We start from the raw sequence: 19,450 nt of genomic DNA, 5'->3' as shown, positions 1-19,450 counted from the left end.
TAAGACACTCATCGTCTGCATCTGCCTACTATAAAACACATGTTCAAGGCATGAACACTTGAGTAAAACGAAACTTCCCTTAAAACAAGTGTGTTTATTTGAACATACAATTTCAGAACCAAATCAACAAGTGTTTTACGGGTTCACGCTCATAAGGGATCACATGTGTGTTTATTTGAATGTAATCTCACTGAAATAAACACAGCTGCGTTTATTTCAACGTGTGAGAATCCAGATCTACATGTGTTTGTGCAAGAATGAATCATGAAACCATGGCTTAGTGCATGGAAATGTGACAAGGAAATAGCACACAGAACAATCACCTTCTTCAAACACATTGCTGAACATTAAATCTAAAAGGTATTGTGGGAAAAGGTACAATTTAATATATCCCACAATGAACTTGAGAATATCAATTTAAGCCCATCAAATATTGAAGTGTTTCTTTTATATTTCATTTGAAAAAAAATTTTTTAAATGCAAAGAATGATTAATTATAAATTGCATGGGTGTATCACCAAAATTTAACATTCTGCAGCATATACTTGACTTAAAAAAAATAAACAAAACAATGTAAATAAAATTGACATCTTCCATTTTTCTCTCCCTGATCCCATTTATCTTCATCCCTTCCTCCTCAGAAATGGACACTGTCATAATTTGAGCTAAACAATGTATAGCATTGTGTGTTTTCTAAAATGTATACAGAAGATATAAAGAAATATTATTCTGCAATTTGCTTTCCATCTGTCAACACTTTTTGAGATTGATCCATAGTAATTCACTTCATTCACTGTTACTGGTTCACAGTTACCCCACCATGTATGTTGTTTCCTTATTTGGTGGTCAATGATGCCATTTACAGTTTTCCACATTACAAAACAACTCTGCCATAAATGTCCTTAAACATGTGCCCTTGTGCAGATATTTGAGTATCTCTAAGGTATGAGTAGATGTAAAATTGCTGTATTTCTCATTTTTTGCTTGATATCGACAGACTGCTCCTCTAACAGTTGTATCAAATTGTACGGATTTGGAATGGGTTCTACATAACCAGGAAAATCTGTCCCAAGCACAGTGTTCAAGGAATCAGTTTCTAAAATGCAAAACTTCATTTATTCCACACCTTGCAACACCTAAGATTCAGAGCATACAGTCTTTCATGTTCTTGTCTGATCCACTTAGGTCAGTTAGCACAGTGGTTCCAACGAAAAGTGATTTTGCCCCCTCGGAGGCATTCTGATTGTCATGACTAGGGGAATGCCATGACTAGTGGTTGGAGGCCAGGGAGGTCTCACTTTCCCCAGGATTACCTTTGAAGAAGACAATGTCCACCTAGTTTGTTCTGGCAAAAATTCACTTTCACTCCTTGGCCAACTACAAATTCCAGAAACTTGTGGTCTACGAAATCATTCTCTAGATAATAATAAGTGGACACCCGAAGTGGAAGCATCTTCTGACATCACTAACAGCTGGACTCAGAATAAGAATGAGCTACAGCACAAAATGCCATTCCAAGCCCCATTAATCAAGAGTACTTAAACATCTCTTTCTGAAATAACTGACTATGCATATCTAAACTGAAACAATTGGAAATACAACTAAATCGGCGTCTCATGACTTATCAGAAAGAAATCTGGGGTGCCTGGGTAGCTCAGTCAGTTAAGCATCAGACTCTTGATTTTGCTTCAGATTATGATCTCATAGTTCGTGAGTTCGTGCCTCGCATCGGGCTCTGTGCTGACCGCATGGAGCCTGCTTGAGATTCTCTTTCTCTCTCTCTCTGCCTCTCCCCTGTTCACTGTCTCTCTCTCAAAATAAATAAACTTAAAAAATATTTTTCAAAAAAGAAAGAAATCTTACTCTTACTTCCTAGTTGACTTTACCTAGTAATTGGCTGATATTTTTGCCTTTTCTTTTATTTACAAATATAAGCCTATAGCAAGAGCAAGCAAACAAGAAAGATTTTTTTCAAGCCAAACTATTTAGTTACCTCTAATTAAAAAAGGGAAAAAAAAGGAGATAAAGGGTCAAGATACTACCTAGGAAGAGCTGAAAAGACAGGTTTCCCTTCACCTGGGAAGACTCTTTTTCCATTGTTTTTCCCATTATATTCCCTACCCTGAGTTAGAAAGCATTAGGTGTTTGACTTTCTCTTGATTTAACACGCAAAATGTAATTTAATTTCATTATTCATTTGGAGGCCATGTGAGTCAATAGATGAAAAAACTGAACAAGAAGGGACCAAGAATTTTAATCCTAAATGACACTGACCCTCTCTTATTACTCCCATCCTTAGCAATTTTATTATCAGACCTTGTGGCTTTCAATAATTGCTACTACAATGAAGTCTTCTAAATCTACATATGCACCCCTGAGTTTTATTTCAGCAGTCCAGCTACTTGCTTGACGTCTCCACATGGGCTGCCCCCTACCAAATTCACACCCCTGAACCTGAACTGTACTTTGTCTGCACACTCTTAAACACCCTCCACTGCAGAAGCTCCACCCCTGGGTGGAAGGACTAGCATTCTCTTAGGCAGGAAGCTTCTCCAATGGCTTGCTCTGCTTTATTCCCTCAACACCCATACCACTTCTTCTGTAGTATCCTTTCTACCCATTTCTCTTCCGGTTTAATTGCCACAGCCAAGAGCAGGTCTTAGTTCATCATCTACATTGATTGCTTCCAGGATTGTTTCCTTTCAGCTTATCCCATTTCTCCTGCTAAAATTCAACCTACACACCTGTTGTCCTATTAATCTTCCTAAAGGATAGTTCTGACTACACTGCTTCCCAGATTAAAAATCTTCACTTGCCTGGCATCTAAGGATCTCTGCAACCTGGCCTCAAATCAAGGTTGAAGACTTTTCTCCCAGAACTCTTTAATCAGCCAAACTGCAGTCAAACAGAATAACTGGTTTTCTGTAACAAACCCACATTTGCATGCTACTGTGCCTTTTCTTAGGCTATTCCTTCCACCTAGGAAGCTCTTACATACATTTTTACATGTCCAGACCTTATCCAACTTCAAGGCAAACATCATATGACACCTCTTTCCTGAGGGCTTCTGTTTTCCCCAGTCAGAACCAACTTCCTCCTCTAAATTGTCTCTTGAGCATTTATGTTCATGGTGTTATTGGTATTACTTTTCCAACCACGGGAGAGAGTAAACCTAATGATTAGGAAAATGGACTCTGGAGTCAGAGTGCCTGAGTTCAAATCCCATCACTAGCTTTGAGAATTTAAACTATTTACATAACTTCCCTGTGCCTCAGTGTAGCAGAAGCTAGGATGCCCCACCCAGATTCCTCTGAGTGGGCATACCCAGCTGCCAGGGATGTTGGATGTTAATGGCTCACAGCTACACAAGGGCTACCTCTTCCAGAGACTTTGGGAAATTATACCCCTCCCTCACTGCCTGTTCCCCAGGGAAGTCCCCCACAGTCAATGTCTGACAGATCAAAGTACCAAAGTAACTTTCTTCTCAACGGCAACCCTATAGTGCCATTCACAGTGCCATTCATGCTCCAAAACTCCTCAAAGGATCCCACCGAGGCTACATTTTTGCAAAACTTGTTATCTTTACCTGGTTTCTTCCTCTACCAGAGTGGTTCTTAAAGTTTACAATCAATCAGAATCACCTGGAAGAGTAGTTAAACCACAGGTTACTTCCCAACTCCTGAGTTGCTGAGCCAGGGTTACTGAGTGAGATCTGAGAATATGTATCTCTAACAGGTGATGCTGACACTGCAGGTCCAGGGACCACTGCCCTCAGCATCCCGCTTCCCTTCCTTGCTCAGGTTCCTCCTGAGAGCCCGAGGGCCCTCCCCAAGTGAATCACTTGCATAAAAATCTGCGTATCGGGCTCTATTTCTAGGAAACCTGTCCTAAGACACATAGCTTCTTAACGCATAAAATGGGTCTATTATTAATAATCAAATGATTATTGTGGAGATACAATCAGATAATACATTCAATAGGCTTAGACTACTACCTAGTGCATAAAAAGGTCTCAATAAATATTAGTAATCACCATCAGCTCCCCTAATACTATTAAACATTCCTTGACCATTGGCCCTATCCCTATGTATCTCTTATATTACCTAACAGCAAAACCTACAACTGAAATCAACCTAGTGGGCTTGATATATTGTGTGCTGCACTAGATATAATAACTAAAATTTGCTCTCTACTGAAAGGAAGCTTTAATATCTCCTCTCTGAAAAAATCTGAGTGAAGAAATCTGCAGTTATAGTTGCAGGCAATGCTCAAGAAAGAATTCAAGAAATGGGAATAAAACACAGAGAGCGGGTCATCAGTCAGATTCCTGGAGGGTGACTACTGCAAAGGAAAGTGTCAGCTGTTATCCTAAAAGGATATTAAAGGAACTAAATGGGAGATCATATATATGTGAATAGGCCTTACTCTAAGAGTACCAGCAAAACAGTGCATGTGAAGGGATATTCAATTTCTTAGCCATAGACCTACTGCTTGACTTGATAAACTATTTGCAACTAGAGCAGTAGGAATTTTTTGGTATTTAGGTGAACAATAGGCATTAATCAACTTCTCTAGCTGAAGGTAGACTTTAAAGTCCACTAAGACGTACAACCATTTTGCACGGCTGTCATGATGAAGCCTGCAGTTCTTAAAATGAAATAACCATACCGTGTCCACTACCACCATTTCAGGGGTAGTGGTATTACACAAAACGGTAGAACAAGTAGAAGCCACAAAATAAAAAAAAGGTAAATATTCGGAGAGCCTGGGTAGCTCAGTTGGTTAAGCATCTGACTTTGGCTCAGGTCATGATCTCAAGGTTTGTGAGTCTGAGCCTGGTATCAGGCTCTGCACTGACAGCATACAACCTGCTTGGGGTTCTCACTCTCTCCTCGCTCTGTGCCCCTCCCCCACTTGCAATTTCTCTCTGTCTCTCAAAATAAATAAATTTTTAAAAAATAGGTAATATTATTAGGGTATCAATTTTCTTAATGGCAAATAATTTCAAACAGCACTTCTGTGTTAAAATATGTAGGTATATTCGTAATAGATGTGTGGATTATACTTGTGTATGCTTTTGTCAATATTCACCAAATTCTAAACTTAAAATCTGTTCATTTTACCATGCCAATTTTACCTCAAAAAAAAAAAAAAAGTGGGGCGCCTGGGTGGCTCAGCAGTTAAGCATCCAACTCTTGGTATCAGCTCAGGTCATCTCGCAATCATGACATCAAGCTCCACTTCGGGCTCCACACTGACAGCCTGCTTGGGATTCTCTCTCTGCCCCTTCCCTGCTCACACGCATGCTCATGCGCACTCTCTCAAAATAAATTTTAAAAAACGTATCCGGATTTTTAAGATCTGTGCATTTTACCATGTCAATTTTACCCTAACAAAAGGGTATATATTTTACAATACAGTACTAAAATGGATTTTTAAGATAAAGCACTTTCGAAACTTCAACAAATCTGAGCTTCTGGTAGCACAATCTGGCCTAGGACCCCTGACCTTATTTGAATAGGAGTTTACTTTCTTCTGCCATTTAGGTACGTTAGTAGAAAAATTTGAGCAACAGAACACTAAGAAAACCAAAAATCCCTCCGACTCTGGCTTCTAGACTTATTTAAGAGAGCTCCAGAATCTAGCCAAAGATGCTTGGTTCCTTAAAGTTTTCTAACATCTTCACCTGTTGTTTTATAAAAATTGAGCCTTTTCTGGAAATTTAAATGGGTGACATGGTAGGATTACCACATAAGATTTGTCTGTGCCTTAACACACATTTCCTAAAGCAATCTCTTCAAAAGAAATGCCAGAAAATCACCAAAATCACAGTAGGTCCAGGGGGACGGCCACACTGGTTCTGTTAATTAAAATTATAACAGCAGAAAGTTACCAGATACCTATTAAAGCTGTTTAACACCCAGCATTTACATGTAATACTTCCCTACAGAGAGAAGGGCTCTGAAAGTTTGCTCAGCAAAATGGTCTGGCTCAAGGCCCGAAACTACAACATCTAATCCAAAAAAGTAAAATAATATATACACACACCTCCAAACTTTCTATCTAATATAAGACATTTTATATATAATAAGAAGCACATAAACTTGTTCAATAAATATCTATTGAATCAGAGCTTCATAGGCAATGAATTCTATTAACCAATAATTTTCTAAACTGGAAAGCAAAATCCTAGTATCTTGAAGGAACTTGGCAGGATAGCAATCAAGAGTGATAGAACATCAGAGCACGTGAACAACAGAGCCAAGCAGGCCCTGAGCCACCCAGGCCGGCACTCGATCCGACAGTAGAGACAAGGGCTTGTTGTGGCAGGACATGGTTTCTCCCCTGACATCAACCCCACAAGATTATGGATGAACTCCAAAACCTCCTACTTGCTATAATGCCCCATTATTTTTCTATCATAACTTTTTTTAAATTATATTTTGTATTTGCTATTTTTAATCTTCTCTAGGGACAACAGTTTTATAACATTTCTGTGCTAATGTTTATGACAGTCATGCATGTGGGGGTGGTTACTTGTCCAGAAATTTTTATGGACTCTAAGAAATTACTACTCATTCAAATTCACGAGAATTTGGGAGGACAGTTCTTTTCTGGTTTTATCCATGATTTCACAGGTTTAAACCAGAGATGCTTTCAGCATTTGAAAGGAGAGCCTTCTTCAACTAGGGCTCTCTATCCCCACGGTGTCTCAGATGTCCTTTCTTGAGGCTTCTTTAATTCACATCTTTCTAACCTAGAGATGAATAGTGTATTTCCAGAAGTTGGGGATTGCGTTCTTAAATGTGAGCGGGACAGTATTTTTGGTTCAGTTTCTGCCGTTTGATGAGTATTTTTGTTGTTGAACTTTTATGATCATTGCAATGGTATGATCATAGCAGTCAATGTCTTCTTGAAAAAGTTAAGCATTCCCCAAGCTTTTTTCATGATCTATGTGGATTATTTTGACCTCTGTACATCATTTTTCCTTTGCTAAAGTGCCCTTGGCAATCTACAAATTCCTTTGTCGAGTTGGACACATCTAAAGCCTTAAACAACAGACGTATTCCAACTGTTTGGTCAAATCATCCTGTTTTCAACCTCTCATACTCAAAACTGTTAGTCTGCAAGCAAGTAGAGAGAGTAGGGCAGGGGGTGGGAAACTGAGCAACTGAACCTCAAACAGGCTTTGTTCTAGTATAAATAAATACTCTGAAAAGAAAGCAGAAAACAAAGGTATTTTTTTAATTGGATTTCCATGTTAAGATAAAGCCATTCTCAGTTATCTGTATGGATTTATTTCTTGCTAAAAAAAATATTCTTTATGTGGTAGAGAGCCTTACAAAATATGGAAGAGGCAAAAAATGATGATATAATCATTGCTGTGGATAAAAAGGCCTGAAGATAGGCCTATCAGTAAATTCAATATTACATTTCAATTTTCTTCCCATAGATTTACTTCCATATCATCTTTTTTAATTACCCCAGATTTTAGAGGAAAAAAAAAATTATTGTTACCAAGTTTAATGTATTTACAAACCATAAGATATAACCACACATCCAGAATCACTCATAGTACTGTGTGTCTGGAGCACTGAAAAAAAAAAAAAAAGATCACAAAACAAGCCTAAAATATTACCATCTTCCTGAAATAACACAGTCCACTATTGTTAGAAACCTAGAAAATAAATGTTCCACAGTTGAAGACATAATGCAAATACACACAATAATTAGAAAAGTTAAGTAATAAAGTATGTACATGTTAAGCTCAGTAAGTAAACCATGTCTTTTGCTTAAAATTAATATTGTGCAAAAAAGAGAAGTGAAATGGTATCAGTCTATTTGCAACAAAATCTCTTTGGGTACCAGATCATTTAAGATAGACCCACTTTAAATACAGAAAATGTGAGAGAAAAATATCAGTTTATTTTCTACAAATAATAGCCACAAAAGGGTTTAAAAATTAAGAATGAATAATACTCCAAATCTGTAATCAATAGTTCCTCACCGCTGTCTGTTTTATTCTTTGATCCTCAGCTTCTGTTCTTCAGAAAAGAAACAGCCATCTACATAGACAGCACTCCTGGGTTCAGATCCCACATCCCCCATATTTCATCCACTTTAGGCTCACAGGTACCTATGTGGTACACCACTAGCATCTGCGCAGATCAGAGTCATCTGCAGGACTTGTGAACAATACAAATTCTCAGATCCTACTCAGAAGACTCCAATTGTTCAGAAGTAAACCTGGGAGGCATTAGTTGGGGCAGTAATAGCTACATCTGAAGGCCTCATCTATCTACCTCTTCACCTACCCTTTCCCTTTAGTGTATGAGAAGTATCTTTCAGTTGCTGTCTTGGGTTCTACTGCTGGCTACTTATGGCAATCTTATTGTAATCTCAGCCTGTAAAATGCACCTCTCCTGGAGCACGTGGGTGACTCAGTCAGTTGAGCATCCAACTTCGGCTCAGGTCATGATCTTGTGGTGAGTTCAAGCCCCGCATCAGGCTAGCTACTGTCAGCGCAGAGCCCCCTTCAGATCTTCTGTCCCCCCCTCTCTCTCAGGCCCTCCCCAGCTTGCACTCTCTCAAAAAAAAATAAAAAACATTACAATGCACCTCTCCTGTTTAAACACCAGTCTCTCCTTCCTCATGCTGCCCTCACAGGCAAAAAGCTCATCCACCCAAAATATGTCTTTTAGCACATGCATTAAAAAGCATAGGCCTAGACATCAGCTGTAAATACTTGAGGCAGATTGGACTTAAAACCTAGAGTCCAAATGACCAGAATTCACATCCTGAAGCACAGAAACCATTGAGTGGAAAAGATATTTAACTACCAGGAGTCCTAGGTTCTTCACAGGTAAAACAGAGAATAATAATACCTATCTCCTAATATTCCTATAAAGATTAAATAAAGTGATTTAAAATACCTATCACATTATCCAGTACATAATACTCAATAAGACAGTAGAAATTACTATTATAAATTGAGAAGGGGCGCCTGGGTGGCTCAGTCGGTTAAGCGTCCGACTTCAGCTCGGGTCACGATCTCGCGGTCCGTGAGTTCGAGCCCCGCGTCGGGCTCTGGGCTGATGGCTCAGAGCCTGGAGCCTGCTTCCGATTCTGTGTCTCCCTCTCTCTCTGCCCCTCCCCCGTTCATGCTGTGTCTGTCTCTGTCTCAAAAATAAATAAACGTTAAAAAAAAATTAAAAAAAAAATAGAGAAGAATTTATAAAAATTGTTAATCCATTGGTATAATACAATGAGAATTTTCATCATTCATTTTAATGGGATATCTAAATATCAATTAAGTCAAACTTTTCACTACTGGCCAGTCCTTTCAAACTCAGCAAATTTAGCAGATCCTTACCAACCTAAGGTTACTGTTACTTCAAAACAAAATTTTTGGAATAAAGATTTTTTTCTCCTTATGAAGTCAAATGAAATAGAGAAGTTAAAGGGTGAGTAAAATGAGGTCTTTGCCACCTCAGCAAAAATGACTAAAAAGGCTTTGATCTATAAATCCCTAAATAATTGGAGCTGCAATGTCCTTAGAGATTGCACATCTCCCTGCCTCTTGTCATGGTTGTTCAGACTAGCTGAAATGTCCCTGTTTTCAGACCTGAACAAGGGAAATATGAAGAAACCCAGATGAGAATTCATCATCTCACTTCAAGATAAAGACCCTTTAGTTGGGGGAGGAGAAGCTGGAAAGAGTCCTACTCTCTTTTAATTTTTTCAAGCACTTTTACTGATTTGACTTTTTTTTTTAATAGTCTTAGTTTTAACAACAATTTAGAGACTAGTCACTCAGTTTTCACACTTTTCCATCTGTAATACTGTAGTCATACCAATTTGTACTAAGTCCTTACTGCCTATATTCTCTATTACTATAGAAGCTGGCCCTGCAGGTACTTATTTGTGTTTACTTTATATTCTTGGAGCTTAATACTATGCCAGCCAGGCAAAAGGAAGGACCCCTGTAAATGTTCACTGAGTGAACATAAAGATTTCTGTGACTGTCCACTAAAAAGTTTACTTCTGAATATAGCAAGAGTTGTTTCAACTGCTTCTCTAACATTGGCAGAGGATCAGATCAAGTCTGATACCTCTCACAAAGGAAAGAAACCCAGCAGTTATTAATTGGGGGCATCCTTCCACATGCCTTGCACTCTACTCAGAAAAGGACAACGTTCTCCAACAGAGGTAACCATGGGCCTTTCAGCCTCCTAACATGAAAACAGATGCAGGTCAGGAAAACTTCTGAAGAATACTGAATAATAATCTGAATTACAATTTGTCAGCATTTATGGGAGATTCTTCCCTTGCGGCTCTAACAGGTCAGAGTCACTAGCTGTTATCCTGGGAAGGACCTTTCCTAATCACTCCAAGCCAGTCCCTATTTCATTGGTAAGAAAACTGAGGCCTGTTGAAATAAAATGTCTGGCACTGAAATGCACACATTTCAGTGGTGCAAAAGCCAGGGCTGGAATCTGGGTTTATCAATTTTCAGGGCTTACACCCTAACACACAAGTGTATTACTGAGGTCTATGATGCTGGAAGGAAAAAAAAAATCATACATATTAAATTTTATATGGTCTCTTCTCACAGCCTTCTACATTTATGCTAGATGTGAAAGCAAAAGCTGATACGATTTTTCTGAAGAATGCTTTTCCTAACAAAAATGTATTGTACTAAATAAACTTAAATACCATTATTATTCTAAATGTTTCTTTAAATGGGCGAAGGGGGGAGGAAGGAAAAAAAAAAAAAGAAACCTCCTTGAAATGCTTTCTTGGAAACTACTTTATAAAACTGATGATCATAAAGAATTTTCACATAAAAATCAACAGTGTTATCACTGGGCTGCATTACTGATTCAAGATGCATCATCAAATAAGAAACTGATATGTGGTTATTTCTGTATTTCCTCTCTCCTTTCCCGATGTGTGTGTATTTATAATACAGAATATACAAAGGGCCCCAAAGAACTATAAAAATATATTTACAGTATATAAAAATTGAACGCCACTGTAAATTACCTAAACGCTGACATAATAACTTTACTTAACATTTTTTTGCTTTCACAGTGTTTAGAAGGGATCTTGTGAGCATGACTTAGATAGTGCTACACTCTTAGAAAAGTTGTTCCAGTGAATCTGATTTGATGCTTTCATTTTCTCAGAAGGAGTTCCCATAGCAAAAGGAGGCATTCACCATCATTCTATTGAGCTACAGATGAAGTACTTCAGTGTGCTGTCAACTGGACCTGTAAAATATCGCTCGGCTCCCTTTGTGCCTCATCGATCCTGTGGCTGCTCTAGACGAGTTCCTAATTATTTCCAGCCTCTGATGCTGGAAGAGTCTCCTCACCTGATGCTACTACTGCCCACCCAAGCCTCCTCCAGTGCTCTCTCTGCAGGCCAACTAGCCTTCACAGGTCCTTAAATGTGTACCATTGCCTATTCAGGATTCCCTCCAACCCCTGAGGAAACCACTTGTTTTCCGAACCATTTTTTTTTAATACGTAAGTGAGCAAAACTGTAACATTATATGTTAGGCTTACTAACAGACAAATGAACACAGACATAAACACGGACACACTGAATATAACTAACAGAGGCAGGAGTGTCTTTTCTACAAAGGAGTATAAATTTATAGCTGCTGAGTCTGTGCAAAGCAGCTGACTCCTTTACATAGGTTGTAGCTTTTATTTTTCAAAATGACTTTCAAAATGACTTTCTTATTTATTTATAAATAAAAATATTTTTCTTGTGTAGAGATGAGAAAAACAGAGTTCCAAGAGGTTAACGGCAGGGCCCAAAGTCACACAGCTAAGAGATAGCACAGATGACATTCAAATGGGGTTCGTCTGACACACGATAATACTTTGACATCAGGCTGCCTCTCAGGTAGATATTAAAAGACCAACTTAATTAGGTGTCTAAGAGTGTGGCTAGGCCTAGAACTCAGCTTTAAATCACAAAAAGAAAGAGCCCAGCAGATGAAAAACAAACAAACAAAAAAAAACCCAGTTGTTCCAGGAATCAGAAATTAAGAGTCCAGGTGTTAAGATTCCCTGGATGAGTGAGGACACTAGAAAGGAAACTGGCTTTGGACTTAGATGCTGGTGCCTTGTGTATGTTCCTAGCTAAGTTACTCACCCTCTTGGAACCTCAGTTTCAAGATCTGTGAGAGAAGAGAAAGGAAAGGAAAAAAAGAAATGGGAGAGGTTGGATGAGTTATATCTATCAGCAAGATTTGTTATCATCTTTAATTTAAGTAAGATTATTTGTAAGTACACAGAAGAGCACTTAACATACAAGGGGTAGTAAATACGTGTTATGTTTAACATCATATTTTACTCATTTCCTGAAGGGTAGGACACATGCAAAACAAAAAGAAAACCAAGATTCATGAAAATCTGAGAAAAAACCGATCAGATCTTAAAATTCTGTGTCAGAAGAGCCTGCAGACTCTAAATTCAGTCTTACGTTTCATTCATGTGTTCAGTAACTCCTGAATGCCTCTTGACTTGACAGGTATTGAACCAGGCACTGTCAAGCATGTAAGACACAATCACAACTTCTACAAATAAGACCAAGTTCAATAATTTCATTCACTGAACAGGTTATTTAGTAAATTATCTCCAATACCATTAATTTACTAAAGATGTTTAGAACCATCATAAACTCTTTCAAACTTTTCTTAAAGTTCTGCAGGATAACTATAAATTATGCCATCATCCTAACTATAGCTAAGATTTAAAGGTACAAATCTTAACAGAAAAAATCTGAGAATGTTTGAATTTTATTTCCTGTTGTCAGAACGAATACTCTTCTAGCATTCTCTCATAAAATAAAACAGATTGTTTAGATAATTGTTACTTACATAGCATTTACACATTTTTAAAGCAAGGAAATAAGTAAACTATCCTGAACATTATGATGTTTACCTAAAACACTCATTACCCACAAGTCAGATTAAATGAACCCACAGAGCAGTTACATTAATAGACCATCCCAGAAACTGGTTGGGTAAGAAGCTACTCGGCAAACCAATAGAATTACTTTTCCTTCTGAAAATACAGCAGGAGTTGGGGGGATATAAAGGACCCATACATTACTTTCAGTTTCAATAACTGTACCACATTTATAATGAAATAAAGATAGTTTTCTAAGTATGCTAAATGAAAGGCTGGGCAGGACACCCCATTTTCCAAATATCATGATCAAATCTATCTAATTTATACATTTTAAATTAATAAGACATATTTAACAAAAAAAAATTTCCTCGTATTAATGTTATGATTACTATGGATTCTTATGAAGATAAAATACATTTTTCTGTTACTTAATTCCAGAAGTTCCGATCCTTTTCGTAACCTACATGGTTAAAAAAAAAAACAACAACAAAACACCAAGACAGGATACAAGTTTCTTGCACAATTATCTGTCTCATGTGAGAAAAAATGATTTTGTTACGTTTCCTAAAATGATTTGTGACTTAAACTATTTGTTAATGCTTTATTTAATGTGGCATGTAATCTAAGAAATCCGGATTTTATTTAATCAATAAAGTAAGAAAATAACCAGTATTTTACAAAGAACTTTAAAAGTTGTTAAGTTATTAATACTAACATTTCCTAAAATTATGACAATGGTAAAATTAAAAAATAAACACTAGTAATTTATGGGCAGGAATGGCTAGAGAACCAGTGTTATCTCAGCAAAGTCTGAAGAACTGAAGAATCAAAATATGAATGGTCAGTGGCTCCCAAGTCTTAAATAGAACTGACTTTCAGAGGGTACAGAAAAGGGCGCTGATTCAAACAAACTTATTATTGATTCAGTCTGCTGTGAGCCAGGAATCCAGCAGGAAAGCTCTAGCCAGGTGAGGTGCCATAGTGTGGGAAAACCGGTCACTGCCCAGCAGGACCCAAATAAGAGTAAAAGGTTAAGGATTACCTTGAGGTTTCAGGTGAAATATTCCTACTAGAAATAATTAACACCTTTGAAATACTGTAAATAAGCAGTCTCCTTCTTACAAACCAGCAACACTTTACTGCCCTTTCTCCCAAACCGTGAGGATTGGTAAGACAGCACCATTTCAAAATCTTTTTTGGCCTCCTTTATTTTACAATCACATGTCACTGAGCTGAATGAATGACCCAGTACAACCATGGTTTTAACTACTTAATGCATCATCACTACCTACTGGGTAAGACTTAAACTCAACCAGGGAAGCACCAGACTACAAGTAGGGTAATGGATTTCCTGCTGAATATCTCACCAATTGCCACTCCTTAAATAAGAATGAGAAAGGTAATTATTGCTCCTGTTAAAATAATTCCATGGACCAGAACGAAGACAGTGAATGCATTATTATCCTTCCAAATGTATAGAAGACTAAACGTCTACAGTCCCTAGTCACCCAAGCCACCACCCTGGAGTCAGACAAGCTGCATTCTGAAACCTTCTTCCAACTAAACATAAGGTACTGATCTGCTATCACCATTCTCAAAAAAAAAAAAAAAAAAATTAAAAATTAAAAATAAATAAAAGCTTTTATTTCCACTTAGCTGCCACTTAAGATTTATAAAAGGTTCATTTTCCCTTTCATTCTCAACTCAAGTCCTCACAGAGCATGCTTTCTTTATCGCAGGTTGCCAATTTTTGGTACGGTAAAAATCCCATCAAGTTGCACTTACATGATGTGACAATTAACTTTTAATGATGGATAAAAGAGGTGGATGCATAAAGTCATTCTGCATTCTATTACTGCACCTATCTAATAAAGGAAACCTCCTTTATAAAGGTCAGAAAATTTTCTTCTTTAATCAGAACTCTAAAAGACAGACGAACTTTGAAAATAGATTGCATGGGCCAAGGTATGTGTAATACAGAGCCTTCTGTAGTGCACTGCAGAAGTAAAGAAATGTCTCCACTATCCAGTCTTTTAATTCCATTTCTAGTATGTTTATGATTTAAAAAGTAATGGTTTCCTAAATAACTAGCATTTTATACTCAAGTACTGTATTTATAGATTTCTAGATTTGATGTGATGTCGTAATATCTGAGATCTAAACACATGATTTCCCTGGATAGAAATGCAGGGTCTCTGTGAAAAGCTGGGCAAGTTGTGCTATGCACAACCCTAGGGGGCGCCACTTACATCACAGAGCACAGATGTATGCTCTGGCTTCCTGCCAGAACGCAATAAAGTGTCTTGTTCTAAGTAAATCAATCTATTGTTACAATTTTTCAACATTTGGAACTAGAATATCTCAAGAAAAGGGTACCTTTTTTCCTAACTTTCTAACACAAGCAAAGTAGGCCAGCAGCTTCCAGGACTACCTGGTCCTTATTCTCTGGAAGGTCAGGGTTAGAGGATGACCAGTCCCCAAGGGGATCTCCCAGAAGCAGAGCTCTGATAAGACATACCAGGCTTCCTCCCTGCAGAGGAGAGGTTAATTTGTCCCAAATGAAACTTAAAAATACCAACCTTGAAAATATCATCCAGGGTCCTAACTCACTCATGTTTAGTCCACATACATTTGAGTGGGTTCGGTCAGTTACAAGGTATGTGGTCACTATGTTTCACTACAGCAGTTTCTTAACAAGGCCACCATGAGGCGTTCCAGGACACAAATCAGCTCAATCACTCACAACTACATCTGCTGTGGTTTTACAAACTTCTTTCTCCTAATCAACAGTTATGAGCAGTTTATATTTTCATGGATGGAACAAAAGCTAACAGCCCTAGAATAACTTTAAAAGTCCTTTTCCTTAAGATTAGGATGAGCTGCTGTTAAGGCTGGGATGGTTTTTCCTAAGACCACACTGTAATAAACTTATGGCATTTGATAAACTGGCATGCCATTTAACAATGTGTTATTGTTTTGCAAATTCTTCCTCTGTTTTCAGGACACAGGGAGCTACACCAAAGCCGTGTTTCAGTTTATTATCTATTAGCTACCAAAATTATATTATACTACTAAATAAATTAGAAGTCAACTAGTCATATAATAAAATGATTTCGAAGTTAGTATGTATAATGCATTACGTATAGCTTTATGCTAACAATAACATTTTAGTTCTTTGATCTTTTTTACCATTTATATAAACAGCAGCACAAAAAAAAGTCACATATTCCTACTGTGAAAATGGTGCCATCAATTGACAAACAATATTTTCTACATCATTTTGGTGCTAAACAGATTTCTAGAGCAAAACACCAAACGAAGCAGTCTTAGGTTTGGTTCCAGTTCTGCCACTCACATGGCCTGGATCCTTACTCGGTGCCTTACTTCCTTCGAATTTAAAATGATGGATTAGACTACGCTAAGACCATTTACAATATCCCTTTTAGAGCTAAAATTCTATTACTCTATTTTGGTTTAAGTTTTCTGAATTCCAAAACTTATTTTCTTTTCTATGTGATGGCACAATATTTATTTAAAAAAAAAATCAGGTATTCATCACTTAGAATGCTATTTAATAATACTAATTTTTTAAACTGTAGAGGTTTACCATATGCTTAGAATGACTCAAGAAATAGTTATTAACAAGCAAGTCTGTTTATGGCTATCTGTGTGACAATGTAGGAACACAAATAGAGAAAAGGTACTTTTATCCTGAGCCAGCACCTCAGCATTACAACTCAGTAGGAGTCAAAACAGGTACATGGCACTATAGAGTGGCACAAATGCCATGCGGGCAGCACAAGAGGCAGTGTGGCAGTGTAAGGGAGTGAGTAGGAGCATGGCCTCCTTAGACAGAAGGAGCTGGAATGGAATGCCAGCTCCACCACTTACCGGAAGAATGACCTTGGGCAAGCTGCCTAGCTTCTGAGACTCAATTCCCTCATCTAAAATGGAGATGATAATTCTTTCCTCACAGGCTGTTTCTAGGTAAAGAAAGACCACTGCATTCCACTGCTTAACAGCTGAGGGTAAGGAGGAATTGCACCTAATTATCCTCATGACTTTTATTTCCATACTCTATTTTAAATGAAAAGTCAAACGAAAGAAAAGAAAGTTCACAGTTATTAACTCCTTCCTTCTTAATACGCCTTCAGTAAACACACACATTCTGGCTTTTTTTCAAATTGCAATTCTTTAACAAACCTCTTCTTCAGCCATCAATACTACACCATGTGCCAAAGCTAGTATAAATATTCAAATACAAATTATAAAAAATTGAAGGGAACCTATACAAATAAATACGCTAAATAAATAGCTTTTGGGTCAGAACTTAAGTCTTTTAAATGTGTACTTATTTTTGAGAGAGAGGAAGAGACAGAGACAGAGAGAAAGCAGGGGAGGGCAGAGAGAGAGAGAGACAGAGGATCCAAAGCAGGCTCTGGACTGAGAGCAGAGTGCCCGATGCAGGACTCGATCTCACAAAATGTGAGATCATGACCTGAGCCGAAGTAGGATGCTTAACTGACTGAGCCACAAAGGTGCCCCAGAACTTAAATCTTTTAAGTAAAAATGATCTGTAACTCTAACACAATCAATATTTTATCATTCAGTATGGTAAAATAATTAGTGGGCCTCTTTACTCTTGGGGAACTTTGAGATAAGATCCTAACAAATACAACTTTTCTACTATGTAAAATATTAATTGAATAATTGATCTTATAGTAATTTTTGAATAGAAAGATATTCTCTTTTGTAGTTGGCAGTGGTGCTATATTGAATTCTCTAACTGGCCTGTGAAGCATTACTTTCCTAGAGTGCCAAATTTAAATGCCTTTTAAAGTTAAAAAGAAAAAACCCTCAGCACCTACCTCCATTTCTTTCAAAACACCAGTTGATTTCAAATTATAATATGAATGTGTTCCAGAAATGGGTGTAGCTCAGATATCTAGATATCAATTCATATTTTCCAATTAATTTTCTTATAATTTCAGAAATAAATCTTGCAGGAAAAAAAAATGGCCCCAATACATAATCCAAATCTCACTTAAGAATCCTAATATACACTTCAAAGCACATTCTTTGTCAGTGTGTGTTCCCTATGCATTTAATTTTCTATTACAAGCTGTAAAAAAGTTATCGTCAAATGGACAGTTGTTCCATATGATCTGAGAACACTTATTTAAATACAGAGATTTAAGTACACCAGAAATTTAAGGCCCATTTCACTAATTAAACAACCATGCTGTCTATGCCACTGCTCTTCCATTTATTTACAGTTACTTTTCAGGCTGAAAATAAGGAAAAGAGAAAAAAAATAAATCTTAGTTCAAAGAAAATAAATTCTGCTCTACACAGTGGGCAGGTCTCTGGAGGAGTGGCCAGAATACTGGGTTCTGTTCTGAGGGGAGTCAGTGCAAACTGAGTGACCTGGGTAAAACCACTTGACCCAGGCTGCTGCTTCATCTGTAAAATGGGAATAAGGATACCCTACCATCTACCTCACGGCATAGTTAGAAAGAGCAAGTAAGAGGTCACTGAAATCACAGTGTAAACTCTAGATAGCAGTAACAAGCGCAAGACCTATTTTACAGTTGCTGTGTCTTAACAGTAACAGCCTTGCAATAAAGGAAGATTTGATGGCTTAACGAGGAAAAGGATGAGAGCAAAAAGTTTTTAACTATTTAAGCTTTTATCTGGAGACCATGCTACAGACTCAGGAGTGCTCTCTGAACGAATTTTTGTCCACCTCTACGAAGCTGGGGCGACTAAACTGTTTTGTCAGGGCAAAGGGGAACTTCCTATGTTTACTGCAAGACATCAGAAATGGGAATTACAGCATAGTCATTTATTAATTGTGTAGATTTAAAAGTGCTTTAAATAAACATGTCCCAAATGAGATTAAACTGTCGAAGGACCAGCAAGTACCTGCCTTGACTGGTGTGGCAGAGCCAAAATAAGGCTGCCCGGCCAGCTTCTTGTCAAGGAGGAAATGTTTGCTCTCCCCACTCAGACAACGCTAAATAAAATGCATGACAGGTTTATTTTATGACCACAAAACTGGAATTTTTACCACCTTTTAAAGAGAAAGTCTAAATAATAAAATTCCAAAAGGAAGAGAAAAAATGCAAACTACTTTGTTTTATTTATTTGCAAATAAATTCAGTACTAATTTTAAAAGCATATATTGGGGTGATCCATGACATATCCCAGCTTTTTTTTTTTATTTTTTTTAACTTTTATCCATTTTTGAGAGAAAGAGAGAGAGCATGAGCGGGGAAGGGGCAGAGAGAGGGAGACACAAAATCTGAAACAGGCTCCAGGCTCTGAGCTGTCAGCACGGAACCCGACGCGGGGCTCAAACTCACAGACTGTGAAATCATGACCTGAGCTGAATTCAGACGCTCAACTGACTGAGCCACGCAGGTGCCACGACATATCCCAGCTTTAGTGATGAGGACAGAAGGAATGGGATGATAGCATATAAGAAATAATTCTATTGGGGGTGCCTGGGTAACTCAACC

At 37.7% G+C, this 19,450-nt stretch overlaps 1 protein-coding gene across 5 annotated transcripts in view; it reads right to left on the bottom strand.

Moving 5' to 3' along the window:
* BBX (BBX high mobility group box domain containing) overlaps window positions 1-19,450 on the bottom strand; it is a 282,183-nt gene that overhangs the window by 240,941 nt on the left and 21,792 nt on the right. Inside the window, exon 1 of one of the 5 annotated variants that reach the window (XM_042955355.1) lies at window positions 12,169-12,199. The exons of the other annotated variants lie outside the window; for them this stretch is intronic. The gene's annotated coding sequence lies outside the window, so the exon portion shown is untranslated. Of the gene's footprint in view, window positions 1-12,168; window positions 12,200-19,450 lie in introns of those variants that run through there. 5 annotated transcript variants of the gene reach the window in all.

The sequence above is a fragment of the Panthera leo genome, chromosome C2 (genome assembly GCF_018350215.1).
Source record: "Panthera leo isolate Ple1 chromosome C2, P.leo_Ple1_pat1.1, whole genome shotgun sequence".
Lineage (NCBI taxonomy): Eukaryota > Metazoa > Chordata > Mammalia > Carnivora > Felidae > Panthera > Panthera leo.
Note: the sequence above shows the minus strand (reverse complement) of the source record. Positions and strands in the feature narration are given on the sequence as shown.